The sequence below is a fragment of the Apis laboriosa genome, unplaced genomic scaffold (genome assembly GCF_014066325.1).
Source record: "Apis laboriosa isolate Shangri-la unplaced genomic scaffold, ASM1406632v1 scaffold104_cov149, whole genome shotgun sequence".
Taxonomy (NCBI): domain Eukaryota; kingdom Metazoa; phylum Arthropoda; class Insecta; order Hymenoptera; family Apidae; genus Apis; species Apis laboriosa.
Genome location: NW_025220694.1, coordinates 597,172 through 615,766, shown reverse-complemented (window position 1 = coordinate 615,766; position 18,595 = coordinate 597,172). Strand labels below are relative to the sequence as shown.

The 18,595-nt window shown below is 39.9% G+C and overlaps 1 protein-coding gene across 1 annotated transcript in view; it reads left to right on the top strand.

Annotated features, from left to right (window-relative positions):
* Positions 1-18,595, top strand: part of LOC122718497 (mucin-5AC-like) — a 298,623-nt gene that overhangs the window by 210,251 nt on the left and 69,777 nt on the right. Inside the window, exon 3 of the mRNA XM_043943993.1 lies at positions 5,944-6,057. The gene's annotated coding sequence lies outside the window, so the exon portion shown is untranslated. The remainder of the gene's footprint in view (positions 1-5,943; positions 6,058-18,595) is intronic.

The following is an 18,595-nucleotide window of genomic DNA, read 5'->3' as shown; positions in this document are numbered from 1 at the left end:
GATAAACATGCTTTCGAGCCCTGTAATCACCCGGTAATTATGTCGTGAGCTAGCTACCTACTAGCTAGCTACTGTTTGCTTAATTTACAACTGTGATGCTGTAATGCTCCAAAAATTACTGCATGCAAAAAAAAAAAAATAAGGTGGAAAGAGATAATTAGTACAAAAATATTAAATATTATCGGTTTTTGATTCTTTGATCGTAAAATAATTTTAAGATCAATTTTGGGGATCCATTTCCACCGTCAAAATTTTATTTATTAAATTTTCAACCTATAACCTTTTTGCTATCTCAAAAACAAATCCAAATATTCTATGACACTTATCTATATAATACAAATTAAAGATAAAAGCATAGAGAGAGAGAGAGAGAGGGAGAGAGAGGGGTTGGATTTTTCCTTTCTCTCACCGACCGCGAAGTCGCACTTCACCCGCGTGTTTTGCGGCCGGCCATTTATATAATTTCCCGCGCAGAGACAATGAAGATTACGCTGTTGTAATAATAATACTCGGCGGTAATCAAGCAGTGGACGACCGGGTCAGACATGGGGAGAAAGTAGTCGCGGCCGTTTATTGTCAGGCCTCGGGCTTGGAACGTCCGGAGCTACTTGATAATCGACCTCTGCCAACAGTTGTATACCGGTGTGGCTGCGTTACGAGCCTCTTCTGCGAATGATAGGAATTTTGTAATCTCTCAAGGCGAATTGCGTTTACTCGATAACGTTTTTCTTTTCTCTCTCTCTCTCTCTCTCTCTCTTTTTGTTACTTTGTTACGCGGTAAACACTTCTTAGAAAATGCGGACGATCGGAAAGTAAGGAAGTAGTTCGTGTTCGATAAGGTAAAATTTTTTTTTTTTTTTATCCATTGTATTTGTTTAATCGTTTTTTATTATACGCTTTATTATACGTCGATTCGTTTCTTCACGGGAATTTGAATATTTTTGTTTCTTCTTTGTATTATGGAATTATAAAAAGAATAGGAGATGTTAATTTAATAATGAATCTTGCAATTGGATTTTCCTTCTTGATAAATTGGATAATGAGAATTTAAACGTATAGGATATTTTATCATGAAGAGTGTGATTATTAACGTTTTTTTTTCAATCTTTGAATGAAAGTTGAGCCAGATGTTAAATTAGTTTGGAGAGGATATTTGGAAGTTATAACATTCTAGCCTCCTGATAACTTAAAAATGGGTGTTCGCTTGGAAAATTCATTTCGTTGGGCCGGTGAAAATTCTTATATAACTTTATCGCGAATGACTTTGAAAATAGGTATAAGAACTTCGATCACGATAACTTTTTTGTCTAATCAAACTTTTGTCTTGTACATAAGGGAAGGAAAAAATTGTAACTCATCGAGTTTGATGATTCATTTGATAACTGAATAATATAAAAATTATAAAATAGGGTGAATAGACTGTTTGGTAACATCGCGATAATAACAAGATAACACTATAGATAACGTATAAGTTACATATTTGATAAATAAATGGATAAAATAAAGTGCAATTTGGTAGAATCTAGCCAAAAGATTTTTCTTATATTTTTTATCGTATTAAAATATTAGAAAAATAAATAATAAAATTGTAAAATGAAGAAGAACGGATTAAACTCCAGAAGTCGAGGAGTAATCAAGCATAAATTCGTATCTTACTACGAGATTCTCTATTCATTTAGAATTAGTATCGACTTGTGATTTAAAAAATTTATATAAAAAGATACGTGAGTGGAAAAAGAGAAAATCGGAGAAGTAGTGGGGGAAAAAAGGACAGTTTTAATTATATACTGCTCGCATCAGACGATTATCAATGAATTATAATTCATTATCAACGACTCCATTCATCGTATAAGTGTGAGAATCGTTTCCATTGTCCGTCACGTCGTCTCGAAAGAAAGAAAAATCCCCAAGGCAGATGTATCAGTTCACATAATCGTGCGGCCAAAGTGTTAACGTCATCAAAGATAGAGGAACGATAGGAATGTAAGAAATCTCGTCGGCCAAACTGCGAAATTAATTCGTTCGAAATTAATTCGTTCGAAATTAATTCGTTCGACTAATCTAGATTCCATAAATTTTCAGAAATTTTCAGAAATGTTAATATAACCGATGAATGCTAATTCTTCGTCTACATTTCAAATTTATTCAATTCAGTGGAAGCAACATCTTTCATCAAGCAGCAGCGATACAAATATCGTCTTATTTATGTGATGAATACGGATCGTATATAAAATAATAAGAATAAGAGATCGTGAAATATAATGCCGAACAATATTTCCTCTGGATTTAAATTAATTATATCGTATATCGTTATTTCTTATAATAATATCCTTAATAATCGTGATACAAAAATATTTTCTTCGTCGATATTTTTTTTTTTTCCCCTAAATTTTTCTCTCTTCGTTATTCCATCAAAGTCTTCTTCGTAAAGTTTTCAACTACAAGATAAAAATTTAATTCTGTATGGAAAAGAAAAAAAATCAGAAGAAAATTTCCCGTTAATTAACCGAAAAAAGAAAAAAAGAAACACAGTATCAATTAGCAGAATATCTGGAATTCGACTTTCGAGCCTTCCATTACACGAAGAAGGGTAGCACTTGCAGACCATTAACGACGACACTTCAGGATAATTGACGTCGTTTTCGAGGAATATCAACTCTTTATTACTATCCCAAGAAGAGATCGATCATCGTGCCGACCTTCGAGTCACTATGAAGCCGTAAAAATTCATTTAACGTCACGTTCATTTGCTCGATCTCTTTACACTTCCTCGTCCTTTTTTCCCGCTCTTTTCCTTTTCCTCTCTTTTTCATCGATATCCGTAAAAGGATTAAGTTCTCTCTTGTAAAACACGAACGTTTCATTTCAAACATTCTCTTTCCGCATAATTTTTAAGAGAATCGTGCTCGCGATTTTTTTTCTTTTTTTTTTTTTTTCTACCATTTCCATTCAAAATTCAATCCGTTGTTATAAATATCGCCGATGGTTGGGTGCTGTGTGTTTCAAACACACGGAATCTGTAGAAGAGTTTACAACATCTTGGAAATTTCCGCGCATGGAACGATACGTCATCGAATCTTCGAGCATATTCATCGGGCATCTGCGTCAGAACGCTCGGCTGGCTTATTACGTCAGACGCTTGTTGACTCGGTCAAAGCGTTATCGCTTCGTTTTCAAGGTAATTTTGCAAAGCGATGCTTTATTTGCCTCGTTTATATTGCAATATCTCTTATAAAAATATATATATACGTAGATACGTTATGTAGATATGTATTCTCTCATTTCGAATTTGGAGACAAAATTTCGATCGATGTTTATTATGCATCGAGCGGAAAATTCGAAATTTTTTTTTCTTCTTTCAATTAGATTTCAGAACACAGAGCAGAGAATTTCTCTGTAAATAATAATTAATTATTTGATCTAAAATTAGCGAAACGAAAAATTATGTCCACTGATAAAAAGAACGTTAATACATAAGAATAATTGGAAATCACTTGCCAGAAGGAATATACAACCGTTTGATATAACTTTTACGCGTTTATCGAGTGGAAACCCATCCCCAACCATCCCCCGAAGAATCAACGATTTTCGTTTAGATCCCGAGCTTATCGCGGCCACTCGACTATCATCCCCCATTTTCTCACCCCCTTATTCCCTTGATTCTCGGTTGATGCGGGTCAGACCCTCCCCCTCCCCCCTCCCAACGGACAAAGACAAAGCGTCCCGGCATAAATAATTTATCCCCTAGGAAGCAACAGCCTCCCTCTTCTCACGTTGCGCGTTGCATTAAATATGAAATCCAATATAAACTTTTCCTTGTAACCGACTTCCCCCTCGCACTCCTCTTCTCCTCTCCCCTCCCTCCTCTACACACACACACACATCGACGAAGAACGATCAAAATCTCGTTGTTTTCGAGAGCCGTTAACCGTTGTCGTTAATTAATCGCGGCTGTCGTCCCAATCGATTGTGAAATCCGACGAGACCCCCGCTAATGAAAATATTTAACAGGCCGGCTAATTTGCATCCACGTTATTAACCGACCGAGCCTGACTGTTGTGCGCCGTCCACGCTTCGATCCAACGTTTTCCACGTTGTTCGAGGATATGAATTAATTTGGAAAACAATTAACGGGTGTACGAATATACAGTTTGGGTTGCACCCAACCCAACGCGAGTGAAACGGCCATGAATTATTGCGTATTACGAGCGGGGTGTTGTGCCGGTCTGATAATGCGGACGAAAAGAACGCGTGTACATCTGCTCGCTCTGCCGTGTAATTAATCATCGATGATAAGTTTCATCCATTAGATCGATTCTTGGTGTTTTGGAATTTCTATATAAAATCTTATTTTATCTATCTCGTGAGGGAAACAGGGTTCGCGATTTCTCATGGATTGGGCCAAGATTTTTACGATAATTCAAATTTCTTTGAAATGTAGAGGACAGATGAGGATTATTGGACGAATTTCCTCGACGAATTTGCGTATGAAAACTTTTAAAACGTGTATTGTCATTGTACAAAGCAAGAATTTCGATACGTTTCTAATTCGACGAAACAAAGGCTAAATATTCGTTCGATAAAATTCTCGCGCCATCTCGAATACAACATCGAGAATATTCGATGGAACGAAATTTCTGGAAAAAAAAAAAAATTCCATCCCCTCGTATCACGCATAACAGGTATCAAAACGAATGACAGTGGCCACTAATTGGCGGCCATTTTTCCCCGCCGATCATGCCTCCTCCTCCTCCTCCTCGTGACCAAGGGTGAAACGCGCTATATATCGTTCAATCGCGCATCCCTGGATCGAATATCAATGCGTCGGACCAACCGTCGGACTCTCGTGCAACTCTCGTCCATCAATCCAACCGCATTCATATGTTTCCTTTTTTTTTCTTTTTTTCAATATCAAACTTCCAACATGTATCTAAAAAGCGACATTGTAACAACGAGAGAGAGAGAGAGAGAGAGAAAAAAAAAAAAAAAAAAGGTACGCTCGACCGGTCTGAATTTCAAAGCGCGGGCCTCGAGTATCTACGCGCGATAGGAAATCGTCGAACCAGCAAGGAATATTAATAACTTTGGCGCGCGTTTCGCAGCCGCCGCTTTTCGAATTTGAACGAACGATCGATCCGCGGAGATCGGGCCGCATCCACACAAGCGTGCGCGTCGAACTTGGAATGGACAAAAGGTGTGTGTATCCGCCGTGATTTCACACAAGAGAGGCTGGATGAACATCCTTGCTGGTTGCGTCTATGTTATTCGAGTTCGAAGAGCGTCCTCCCTCCTCGAAGCGCGAGGAGGATGGATCTACGCTGATCTACATGTTTATCCGGCGCGGAGTTCGAGGCTCTCATTACCGAGGCCCGGTGTTTGTTAAACGTCAATTCGAAAGACGTTGGAGAAATTGTATTAAATAGTGGCTGGAAACGTTGTTGGAATCGATCCGTAAGATAAACTTAAAATTTAATTTCGAAATAAATTTCTATCTGAATTTTGTTGCATTATCGAGAAATTGAAATTCAAAAATTCTTTAATAAGTTTCAACTTCGACGTAAGGATGAAATAAATTCGTTCGTCATCGTCGATTAAGAATTAATATTGAACAGAATAAATTTGATTGACGTGTATCTGTAACCGATCCAGCCTCGTTCTCTTCACTTATTTATCGTCACAATTGGCACGATATTTCCGTGTTCTAAATAACTTAATTAATTCTCTCCTTTTCCTTCTTTAAAAGAAATCTCGATAATCTGCGAACAGAGAATCGAATAATAACGTGTCTCCATAAGCCGAGCAACGCCGGTCAGAATAATAATACTATAAATTTCGCGATATCCTGGAGGCATTGCTGAACGACTCGTCGTCTCGGCGACGCTTGCACTTTGTCGCGACGCTCCACGGCATAAAACTCATTTCGCTTATTTCTCGCTTTTTCAGGATGCAGAGACAAAGCCGGAGTAGCTCGGAGGTGGAGGTTGCGCTTATGCGCCCCGTAAGCACGGCTGGCTAATAGCACCACGGCCCATCCCTGACACCCTACAGCCACACCAGGTAGGATTTCTCTTTCGCCACGTCCTTTATGTTTGTCTTTTATGCATCCATCGTCCCATACGTCATTTTGCGCGCCGACTTTAACAGCAAATACCCTTTCTGCCCCGCCCCTTGACAATATCGAAATCGTGGAACGCGAACGATGTTCCATAGATTAACAGAAACAGTTTTTGAAGCGGAATATTCGAAGAATGGAAATGAAAATTTTAAAAAATTTATCGTGCTACGAATACGATGTGAAGCAACGTATTTTCGAATTGGTTATGTCTCCATGAATGGAAATGATCTTCAACTGCGTATAACAATCGCATAACTGGGATGGATTAATAATAAATGTTTTTTTTTGTTGGTTAATTTGTGCTAATTTTAAACCGCTGGATCGAATGCGAACGGTTGAGTATGGAGAGGAATGAACAGATTTAGATTGTGCGGATCTATTTGATATGGTATGAATAATAGTAGCAATTCTGTCTGCCGTAGGTTTCAGGCTTTCGAACGAGATATTAATAACGAATTGCCGACTGCCACGTGATTATTAATAGTGTCTTTTGTGACTGTTTGATGTGACGGTTTTAAATTTTCATAATATTTTCCTATACGTGAAGTCTTTTCAAAATTAATCGAGGAAAGTGTTGTACCAAGGCTGTCTGAAAGTTATCATAGTGGAAAGAATCTTTTTTATTTAACAATAAAAAAAAAATTGTGTTTCGAGAAATACATCAAGTGATTAAAGCGATTAAACGATTAAAAATTGGTTAAGCCTTTTATATTATAAATATGAAAATCATCGAAGGAGAAGGGTTTAACTTATCAAAAAAGATCGTGACACTGTTCTCTCTCTTCCTATTCAAAAAGAGTTTCTCAAGGTTAAAGATCACGCAAGAACGTTCTTTGCGCATTCTTATCCGTAAATCACCTCCGCGCAGCTTCCAGCTTCTTGGAAAGATGAAAAATCAAAATGTTAAATATCGAAATCGTGGAGAAAGGGGATCGAGAAACACATTCTCGATCCTCCTAGAGGAGATCCTGTTTCGAAACGAAGCGCAAATAATCTCGCCAATAAATCTAAAAGAGCCTCGCATAGCCATCGGTGATTTCAAGAACGAGGCGCATATTTTCCCTACCAAAGGATCCATCGAGCGGAAGATTTACTCGCGTTACCCCGAAATCGGCGCCGCCACTAAATCGGCCGGATTGCGTAATAAAACGTTTTTACAACGGGATAAATTTATAACGAAAATTACGGCAATTGAAAGGCGTGGAGGAGCGAGGGAGAGAGGAGGGAGGGAAGGGACGGGCAGAGGGAAAGTGGAGCAAGGACTGCGGGAGATCTAGATACTCTCGAACGATTTGTAGCCCCTGGAGGAACGGAACGAGCTATAGTAATTTCAAGAGGAGGCGCGTGGAAACGATTGCGCCTGCGTTTCCCGATATCAAGGACGCGGAATCACGATTAAACCGCCTCTTCCAGCTAATTCATACGCCTTCGTGAATCTGAAATTACGAATATTCAGCCTCTGTTTTCTATCGTGTTCGAGGTATTCGGTAATTAGGAGAGGAGGTGTGATGATTCGATTGAAAATTCACGTGGATCGTAATGGATGGATTGAAGAATGGAAGAAGAGATAGAATGTCGACGATATATATATATATATATATATTTTATCGTTATGCGTATTAAATATTGTTCGGAGATAAATTGATTTGTGGAAGCGCGAGAAAAAATTTGAAAATCGATTCATCTCTTTCTGGTAATTCCAAATTGACGCATAATTAGTTTTATTTTGAGATACAAGAGATATTAATAGCGACAACTTGTTTTAAAACGAACGTTTTATGTGAATATTGACGGAAAATCATGAGTAAAATTTCGAATTTTTATATAAAAATTTTTGTCATCAAAATCTACTCAAAAGATAAAGGAAGCGATACCATTGAAATTCCTTTTTGTTTTATCCCGATATCTCGATCCGTTACCGAGATATAAGAATTCAAAGTTTAACGTAACGCCAGAAATTATGAATGGGTCCGCGACCCACTGACCTACATTTTTTCCTGGAAACGCGTACCACTGTTTTTTGCAGGAACCGCGCACTCGTCTGGAGATTAAGATAGGTCAGTGAGGCGAGGTGCGAGCGAGAGGTCCGAGTAAGCGACAAGGAGGAAGATAATAAACGATTAAAAATTACTCTTCTCTTTACACGACGATATCTCGGGAACCGGAAGTCGTATCGAGATGAACCAAAAAGCATTTTAAAGAGCAAGGTTCCGCGCTTCTAATCATCGTTCACCCATTGACCGGAAGTCATTATCTTCGGAGTTATAGCGGTTCAAATTTTTCTTAATTTTAATTCGGTTTAATAAGGTTTAAGATAAACGATCAAAATTTGTCTTTTCTTTATTCGTCGATATCTCGGGAACCGGAAGTCGTATCGAGATGAATAAAAGAGCGTTTTAAAGAGCAAGATTTTGCGCTTCTAATCATCGTTCATCCGTTCGCCGAACGTTATTATCTTCGGAATTACAGCGGTTCAAATTTTTCCCAATTTCAATGGTACGTAAGTTCAACGATTAAAAATTCCCTTTTCTTTACACGACGATATCTCGGGAACCAAAAGTCGTATCGAGATAAATCGAAAAGCGTTTCAAAGGGTAAAATTCCCCGCTTTTAAATGGATCTTTCATCCATCCATTGGAAATATCTTCGTCTCGTGAAAATATAATTCAAAATACGTGCAATATGAAAAGATATATACATATATTCGTAAAATCCCAGGTACCATACTTTTTAATCAAACGAAACGAATCTATCTATTTCAATAAGAGAGACAACGATCGGAAGAAATAAAAATTTACGATGGCTTTACAAAAATAGAATGGAAACGAATCGAGCCAACGTGGGATATTCTTTCGAGTTAAAAATAGGGAGGAAAAAAAGAAACGAACATCCCTCGCCCCTTACGTACGTAGTTATACAAGAACCACGGCAAGGAGTTAATCTTCTCGAGGAACACGGAACTTCCTTTCCAGGTTTGGCTCGCATCTTACATAGCAACGCGGCATTTAACGAACAACGCTTCTCGCTCACCTCTTCTCCTCCGCAAAAGATTCGAAACAACCTCGACGTTCGTACCACGAAATCGCCAACGTTCGTCCACGAAGTGGAAAATCGTTTGCGAGTAGTCTCTCCCTCCCTCTCTCTTTTCTCTCTCTTTTCTCTCTCTTTCTCTCTCGTTTAAATCTCGTTCGCAAGGGATAAACGCGAACGAGGCAACCTCTCTGCCCACCCCACGGTGAAATATTCTCGCGCAGGATAGGCTGTTTACGTGTAATAGTCGGCTCGCCGATTTACAGTAATTTTACACGCGCCTAATTAGCAATTCCGATCGAGTTCGACCCTTCGTACACGGGCTACATGCCTTTCGTAACCGGTTCGCCCGCCCGATAATCTACCTAAATCTGTACATATATGTGTACATACGCGAAAGTATTCGGGTAGCATTCAATACTCGAAACGTTGAACAAATAAAAATATTCATGTTGGGAAGGGAATGTTATAATTAAAACCGCCTGTTTCTTTGGTTACAATCTATCCAATATCTGCAATATATGCAGTCAGGGAAGTTTGTAATTTCGTAATTGTTATTAATATTAGAAAAAATATTAAATATCGAATTGCAGATTGATCTTTCTAAGAAATTAATTTAAATCAAATGAATGTATACAACATTTATGCTTTCTTTTCGAAACTCTACAACGTATTTCTATTGTTCACACAATTTTTCTATAAAGAATCGTTCGAATACTTTTTTTTGTTTATTCGTGTAGCACGCGTTCAAGCGCGATATATATACAAGCTGAATAGAATAAAGTCTTTATTCCCATCTGGGAAGAGAGATAGAGAGAGAGAGAGAGTGGAAGAGGATATAAAGGATTATTTGAAACGTAAATATGCGGTAACGCAAGGCAAGGGGTGAGTCGGACGTAAATCGAAAGCGAGAGGAACGAATGGAACGAGGGGGAAAATTAAATAATACATAAAGACTGGGATTACGGGAATATCTCGTTTATAGGTGTACGACGGCGGAGAGAAGAGCAGCAGCGGAAACCGTTGCTTTTGAGAAAAGCGCATTCTCCCGGATGCAGGGGAGGAGGGAAGGGGGGGTTTGAAGAGCGTTGACGTTCAAGGGCGTTGTCGAGAATCAACTATTTACGCGGAAAAATGGAATTTCTCCGGTGAAATTGTACTTTGCGTTATTGTTACATCGCGATAACAGCGATAATATTTATTTAACGAGTAGCACTACCTTCGGTAAACAGGGGAAGTAGTTCGTGGAGTGGTACAAGTTGGTCGCACAAGTATCCACGTTCGCTTTAAATATTCAGGGTCGTGCATTATGCAAAATTATGCGCTTGCAAAGAGGACAGGTGAAATGTACTTTTAAAAAATATTTAGCGACTTTCAAAATATATTCTTTTATCCCCCCGAATCTAAATAAATATCAAATGAACAATCTTTCGTCAAATAATTTATATTTATCAAAATATTTATCAAAATTCACTTCCTTTGTATGGATCATCATCAAAGATGCAACAGATCCTCCACTCCCACAAGAGGAGGAAGAAACGCGATAAACGGATGGAAGCACTTTCGATTCGAAAGTTTCGACATCCACGTTTCCAAAACGCGACGAAACCATTCAACGGGGACGATCCTCCGGTTTTGCCGCCTTTTCATCTTCGGGGATGCGCACCTTTTGTCGCTTTGTATATGTTGGCGCATGCGAGACGCAACGAGTTCCCGCAGACAGAGATGGTTTCCGCCCGCCCCGAGCGATCGAGAGCGGCACGAAGCGACGATACGAGGATGCGAAAGGTGTAATTGATGGGTTCGGTTGGTTTATGGGAGCGGCAGGGGCCATAGTGGTCGCGTGTTACGGTGTTTCGCATCTTTATTAGCGGCAAGTCGGTATTTATAGAGGGACAGATCGCGGCACGCGATTCACCGACCTTCGTTCCCTTGTTCATTCTTAATTCCTTCGACCCTTCTCTCTCTCTCTCTCTCTCTCTCTCTCTCTCTTGCAGAGTTGCAGCTTGTTTGAGAAAGAGGAGAGGTTTCTTCGGTCCTCTTCGTTGCCCGAGGAAGCGTTATCACGAATGGGTTTCTTATCTCGAGATGATTTTTACATTATTTACAATTATATTTAATGTTATAAATCTATTGTTATTTCAGTGCGTACTTAAAGCAGGAATATCGAAGGTTTAAAGTTATTTTTTGGAATATCGATGGTACAAGCGTTATCTCTTAAACTCCTTTTTCAAACGTTCGTGAAAAACGATTTGATTTTCCCTGAAACGCTGTATAAACCTCTCTAAACGTAAAATATAACAAACAAATCACGAAGCAAAATGAAACACGTTTATCATATCATAAATGCCAGCCCGTTTTACACGTGGGATCTAACCTAACCCATCGAGAGCGTTATTTTCGTTTATGGTCGCACCTCGACCTCGTCGCTCCACGAAACCGTAACCAAACCAAATTTCAGATATCTAGTGCGTAAAACTTTACGTTCCGCCAACCCTGAATTTATTTATCCTCCCCCTCGCAGGGGTCAACGTGTACCAGGTGGTGGTTACGGCCTCGCGAACTCGACGAAACGCGGTCGTAAAAAAAAAGACACTCGAATCCCTCTGGATCCACCTCTACCCTCCCCTATTTTCCTCTCCAAATAGACGTTTAACCGTCGAACGACCGGTTTTGATGGGTCGCCGCTGCAGTCACGAGCAAAACGAACAAAAGGAGGTTCTCCTCCTTTGGAGAAAAGGTGCGCGCTTTTTCTCACGCACGAGATTTTTTTCCAGGCCTGGAAGAGGCTTTCCTTCGTTCCCTCGCGTGCGCGCGACACGGGAACCAATTACAGCGCACGAATGAATAAAGCGCGCTGCTTAATTATTGCTCGGCTCGCTTCCTCGCTCCTCGGGAAAAATGCACGCGGAAGCATCGAATTTCACCCGGATCGATTAATTGCTCGCTAATTGACGGCCGAGCACGATTGTAATTCTCTGGAGGGGATTCGGACGTTTCTATTTTTCTTCCCCCATTTTTCTTGTAATACACGTTGTTACACGTTGCGTGTTCCGTTCGGTTAATTCCAACTTTCATTTTTCAAGCTTCGATCAAACGTAATTGTTCATTACGAATTAGTTAGAAGAATTTCTTTACGATTTCACAAATAAAAAATTTTTGAATTTTACATGCTCGCCTATATATATTCGAAAAATATCGTAGATATTCATTAAAAAAATAGGAATGAGAAAAGTAATTGGATATCGATAATCGCGAGTGCGAGTGTGCAACATTAAACTTTCGATTCGAAGTTCCATTTTTCAAGCTTCGATCAAACGTAATTGTTCATTACGAATTAGAAGGATTTTACGATTACACAAATAAAAAAATTTTTCAATTTTACACGCTCGCCTATTCGAAAAATATCGTAGATCTATATTCATTAAAAAAATGGGAATGAGAAAAGTAATTGGATATCGATAATCGCGAGTGTACGACATTAAACTTTCGAAGATTCGAAGAATTCTGGGGACGACTGTACCTTCGCCCCTGTTCATTACGAATTAGAAGGATTTCTTTACGATTACACGAATAAGAAATTTTTGAATTTTACACGCTCCCCTATATATATTCGAAAAACATCGTAGATCTATATTTATTAAAAAAATGGGAATGAGAAAAATAATTGGATATCGATAATCGCGAGTGTACGAATGTACGACATTAAACTTTCGAAGATTCGAAGAATTCTGGGGACGACTGTACCTTCGCCCCGTCCGGGACGTCCCATTTAAAGTATCCCTCGGTATTCCTCCTCCATTTTAAATCCAGCCCGTTAACTTTAGGTTTTCGTGGAACCGGCTCGTATTTTCGCGCTTCTCGCACGAAAATTTCACCCGCTCGGAGGGAAAGAAGAGAGAACGACTGATCCACGCCGTTTTCGTGTCGCGAATTCGCAAGTTAGTCGCCACCCTCGGGGCCGGCTCTCCTCTAAAGATGGAAAGAGAGGGAGGAGTCGTTTAAACCGTAGCGAGGGACCGGAATTCCGGCTTGAAAGGTCGCCAAGTTTCGTTGAACCAGGAGGGCTCCATCCAACGGCGTTCCCCTTCTCGACACTTCTCGCCTCGTCCGTGAGGAACAACGAACGCCCCCACCCCACGCCCCTACGTCCACCCCTCACGTACGTCGCGCGTGTGTGAAATTGGACGGAAACTCTGGCGATAAGTCGGCGAGATCCCTCTCCAAAGATTTGCCCATCGATTTTAAAGTAAACACGCGTATAATGGGGCGGGCAATACTTTAACGCGAGGACAAGTTTTCTTTTTCTTTTTTTGGTTGATTTAGGGGGTTGGAAAATTACGTAAAAGTGCGTTTGCGTATTATTCGTGGGATGATAATCTTGTTATTAAGAAAGTAGAATTTCTTTTTTTACGAGAGATAGGAGTGTTGGATTTTGAAATTGAAAGTTTAATTTCTTTAGAATTAAAAAAAGAAAAAAAAATAAAAAAGCGTTCAAAATATACACAAATCAATGGAGATATCAACAAGTGAGAAATCGATACAAAATTCTTGGCTCAACACTTGCAAAATGTTAAAAAGACTTTGCAAACAATCGACTTGAACTTTCGAACATCGATACGATAATTCGAAGATAATCAAATTACCATGATGTCTTAAGAAAGTTACAATGCGAATAATTAACAGAATCTTACAACGAAATCAATCAAAACGTTACAGAGAAAATGTTATAATCCGCGTCAAAACCGTGTAATACGGATAATCGACACTTTCATCAGAAGGCACGTCTCCATCGACAGAGAGATGCTGGATAACGCGTTTCAACGGGATATCAGCTGGCAACGTCAGGATACGAAGAGAAAAGGGAGAGGCAGGGAAAGAGGAAGAGAGAGAGAGAGAAATTCTCCGCATGAATATTCAATCGGCCTCCAGCTTGATTTCGCAAGCTGTGGACGACCACTCCGCTCCTTGCCGAGACTTTCTCAACGCCGATGTTGATAACCATTTGCGAAAGAATCCACCGCTGTGTGCTCGATTCGCCGGCCCAGGACAATTTCACGTGACGGAGAGGAGAAACCAAGAAGCCATCGTTACGATTTAACCACCAACCTCTTCCTCTCCCTCGTCGCATTTTAATTTTCTAACAATCGTTAACTTTTTCCCGACCTCTTCCTTCCTTCTCCTCTCTTGATTTCAATACGATTACGAGTATATTCTCAAGTAACACATGGACGAACAATTCAATTCGATCCCTTATCGTTAAAATTAAAATTCGAATTCAACGAATTCCAGTCATCGATCGCAAAAAATCGATATCCCGATATTTAAAATAGATGTTTACTATCTGTCTTCTTAACAATAATATCGTCAATCACGGGAATCCGTGATTGTTCGAGGGTTGCCTTCGGCACATCCCTTCGTACTGGCCCCGTAGTCAAGTTGGCAAGCGTCAAAGGGAAATCCGGAGAGAGTTGGAGAGTTCTCTCTCGCGGACGCGGCAAAATTATTCATGAACCGCGAAAGCTAGTTTCGCAAATTTTAATCCAATCGGAAACTCTAGTTGGAGAAGCTTTTTTGCGCGTCTTGCCCTCGCCTCGAAGCGTTGCAGCCGTTTTTCTTTTTTTTTTTTTCTTTTCTAACGGAATAATAATAAAGGTATGCAACGATCGCCGATTTATTGGACGGGCCTCTCCATTCTTCGATAACGATAGCAATGTTGCTAGGATGAAACGGCCGTTAAAACGGCGCAGGCTGCTCAACCTGATGAAATCCAACGATATTAATCCGATACAGGATGTTGGATAATTTAAATTATCCACTTTGTTAATTATTCCCTCTCTCCCTCTCTCTCGATCTTTTAATAATTCGTATAGTGGATCTCCTTCCAAGATTACTTTTAACTTTTATCTTATCCCTTTTATATGTAAACAATTCTCAAAGGAATTCGACTTGGTAATTATATCATTTATGTGGACGCACTTATTATTTAATAGTCACTACTATTACTATCTACTAGTATCTACACGTGTGTGAAATTCGATTCAACGTAGAGTGAGCACGTTTGTCGTGTCTGTTCACGCGGCGTGTCTCTTTAAACAACCCTCGCAATTTCCGCGCTCCGCGAAATTCCGATTACAAATTCGCGTCGTCCCACGGGTACGTTGTGCGCCGCCGACCTATCGATAATAAATTTTATAGGTCGGTAACGAGCATATATATGTAATGGAGATTCGGGCAGGGTCGAATCGATGGACGAACGATAATCGCAGTGCGCCCCCCTCGTCATCGGTTATCGATGAACACGGCTACCCACCGTGTCGTTGACGCGCGGTAATTATTTTTACAGGGACGAATAAATGGTTGCAAAGAACGTGGTTGGTTTTTTTAATCCGGGCGGATCAAGGTGTTTCGATTTTGTTTGTTCCCTTTCGAATGGGTTGACGAGTTGCGGGTGGAATGATTCGAGAATAAAATTGCGAGTCGATTCAGGCGATCGGGACGAGATTCCCTAATTTTAATCTATTTAAGTTTGAGATGTAAGTGTATCATTGTATTTTTAACTATATATTAAATTTTCTTGAAATCGTTAAATTTTATCGGTGAGATCGGTCGCATAATTTATATAACATTCGTTGTAACTCATAATGAAATTATCAAGGTATGTGTCAATGATTGTGTTCGTTCGATTCCTAATATAAATAAGCATTATCTTTCGCGTAATTTTTCAGTCTGCCGATTACTCGAAAGAGTTATAAGTATAACGTGTCAGTCATTGATTTATGGTTAATCTTATACTTTGCTCAAAATTTTAAACTCGTTGTTGCTGTTAATCGTCGATCAAAGGATCGAACGATATATATGTCTCGTCGCTTCGAGTTGTTGAAAATAGGGGGGGGGGGGAGAGGGGTGCAAGACGACATTTAAGACGATTGATATTAATGGGGGACGGAGAAAATGTCGAAACACGGGACACGAATGAAAGGGGGATTTCAATTTTTTCAGAAACGGCTGGTGGAACTCGAGTTGGGTGATACGGTTTGTTGAGTGGGATAATTAAAAGTAGACGTTGTTCCTCGGCTCGAAAAGTTGGTCCTCGAACGTTTGTATACCCTTGGACTTGAGTCATCAACTCGAAACTTCTCAGGAGAGGGCGAAACCACTTCTAGTCGGTTCGAAACGACTGCCGCATTGCAGCGCGTCTCACCTCGACCAGTTTCAACTTTGTAAACTTCCAGTCCCGTTTCAAACCGTCTTAAGCGGTTCGATCGTCGAGTGGAATCGAAGTTTTAATGAATTTTTGTTTTAATAAAATCCAAGAGTGCGGCTTTCCCGTCCACTTTGTCATCGAGACACTTTGATCTTCCCTTCTCTCTCTCTCTCTCTCTCTCTCTCTCTCTTTCTCTTTCTTTCTTCAGTGAGAATCTGCGACAGATTACAGAACAAGGTAAACAGGAAGCGCGATATTTTTTCCCTCGATGCTTAAACGGGTTTTTTTTAAATTAAACAGACAAATTTGTTAGAAAGAGACGCATTGGAGCATGTGAAAACTTCCAATGTCTTTAGGATAACGTTTGTATTATATTTATATTTATAGTTGCAAGGATTAAATGTTTAACACAGTGATCACATGTTTTGCAAGAATTAGTGTATTCCTGTAGAAGAATGATTATTTGATCTATTTTAAAATCGATCCTCTATAGAAGGAAATTATAACAATTTCTTAATTTAATTTAACAAGATAACTATAAAAAAAAAATACAAAATTCCTAATTTTATCTTCTCCTCTCGTTTCAAAATCTTAAACAAGACTTCCAAAAGTTTTAAGCCTCTGGAATTATATATTTCGAACTGATTCTCAACGAAAAAGGGGATTAGGTAGAGAGAGAGAGGGAGGGAGGGAGGCTGTTTACAGAACGAAGGGAAAACGAATAAATATTGGCCCCTCCCCCCCCCCAAAGTGTCATCGATCAGATTCGCAAACTTCATCAGGATGTTGAACGCGTGTTTGACGATTGTGCGCCGCATTTCGCCAATACAAATGACATTTCGGGTCTGCTGATAAACGAGAGATACGAGTCCCGGTTAATTTTGAACTATGCGGCCCAGAAATGCGAATACCGCCGTATATCCCGTGCATCCATTACGGTTAACCCTGTAATGGAGGGGCGAGAGTGGCCGTCACCGATCCTCGTCGATCCTAACGATAACGCCCCCTTTCCCGCAAATTAAGCGGAGTTATTCCGGATTTGGTGGTGAAAAAGATAAACCGTGGAAAAAAAAATAAATAAATAAAGAAAAAGAAATCAAATCGCGGGAGCACACATTGATATTTCTTTGGGATTACCTTAACCGTTATGGAAACCAAATGAGTGAGTAATTTAAACTTAAACGATAATTTCGAAACTTTGAGAATAAAGTAAAGTATGATTTTAGGACAATCGAACTACTTTTATTGCGATGCACCTGCGATCATTTCCCCTATATATTTATATTATATTATATACATTATTTATAATTATTATATATTATTTATATAGAAAGAAATTTGCTGGTTTAACCAGTTCAAGTCGGATCGAGGGAAAGAAGAAATTTCATCGTGGAGAAGGAGCCACGAAATTTTCGTTTAAAAAAAATTTTGTCCCATTGGACGGAGGGGTTCGACGATCAACCGCCGCGGCTCGTAATGAATTTACCCGCGCAAAACCGATGATCGAATTAAACGTCGCTCGCAGGTCGTTAGCAACGAGAGGTTAATCGAGGGTATTAACGGACGTATGGCGACCGCATGGACGCGCGCATGCGCGCGAGTACCAATCCTGGTAAATGGGGCGCACGTGTTTGCGCTAGTCCGATTCTCTAGACGCTCTAGACTCGTCTCCCTTTCCTCTGCCCCCCTCTAATAAATCCCACTCTGTCCGTCCTTTTTCCATCTTCGATGAAAAACGATCCGAGAGAGGGAGAGAGAGAGAGAGAGAGAGAGAGAGAGGTACGGGGAGTGATGGTGGCGGGAAAACCGGTTTGAAACCAGCTATGTATACGTATACACACGCAAACATATACTTGCTTGCTTCTCTCTCGTGCGAAACTATCGGCCACGCAATTCGCGCGAACGAGTGACTCACGATGCAAAACCGAGGCGAGCCGTTGTTATCTGTCATCTCCTCTTGCGTTAGTTTTGCGTCCGCGATTACGAAGCGTTTTGTTGGCGGTGGTTTTCTAGGTTAGCCTTGTTTCAGCCTTGTTTTCGGAGCGGAGTCGGCTTGTCGGTTACGTAAGACAACTTGCTTTGGAGGGAGTTATCTATTTCGTTCGCATTTTTGTTTGTTGATGTTCGCGCGCCGCTAATATATTGCTTTATAAATATGTCGTTTCCATGGTTTTATTTCTTTCGATAAATGCAATCTTAAAGTTTTTATTATCGTTATATTGTTTTTTCTTTTTTTCTTTTTT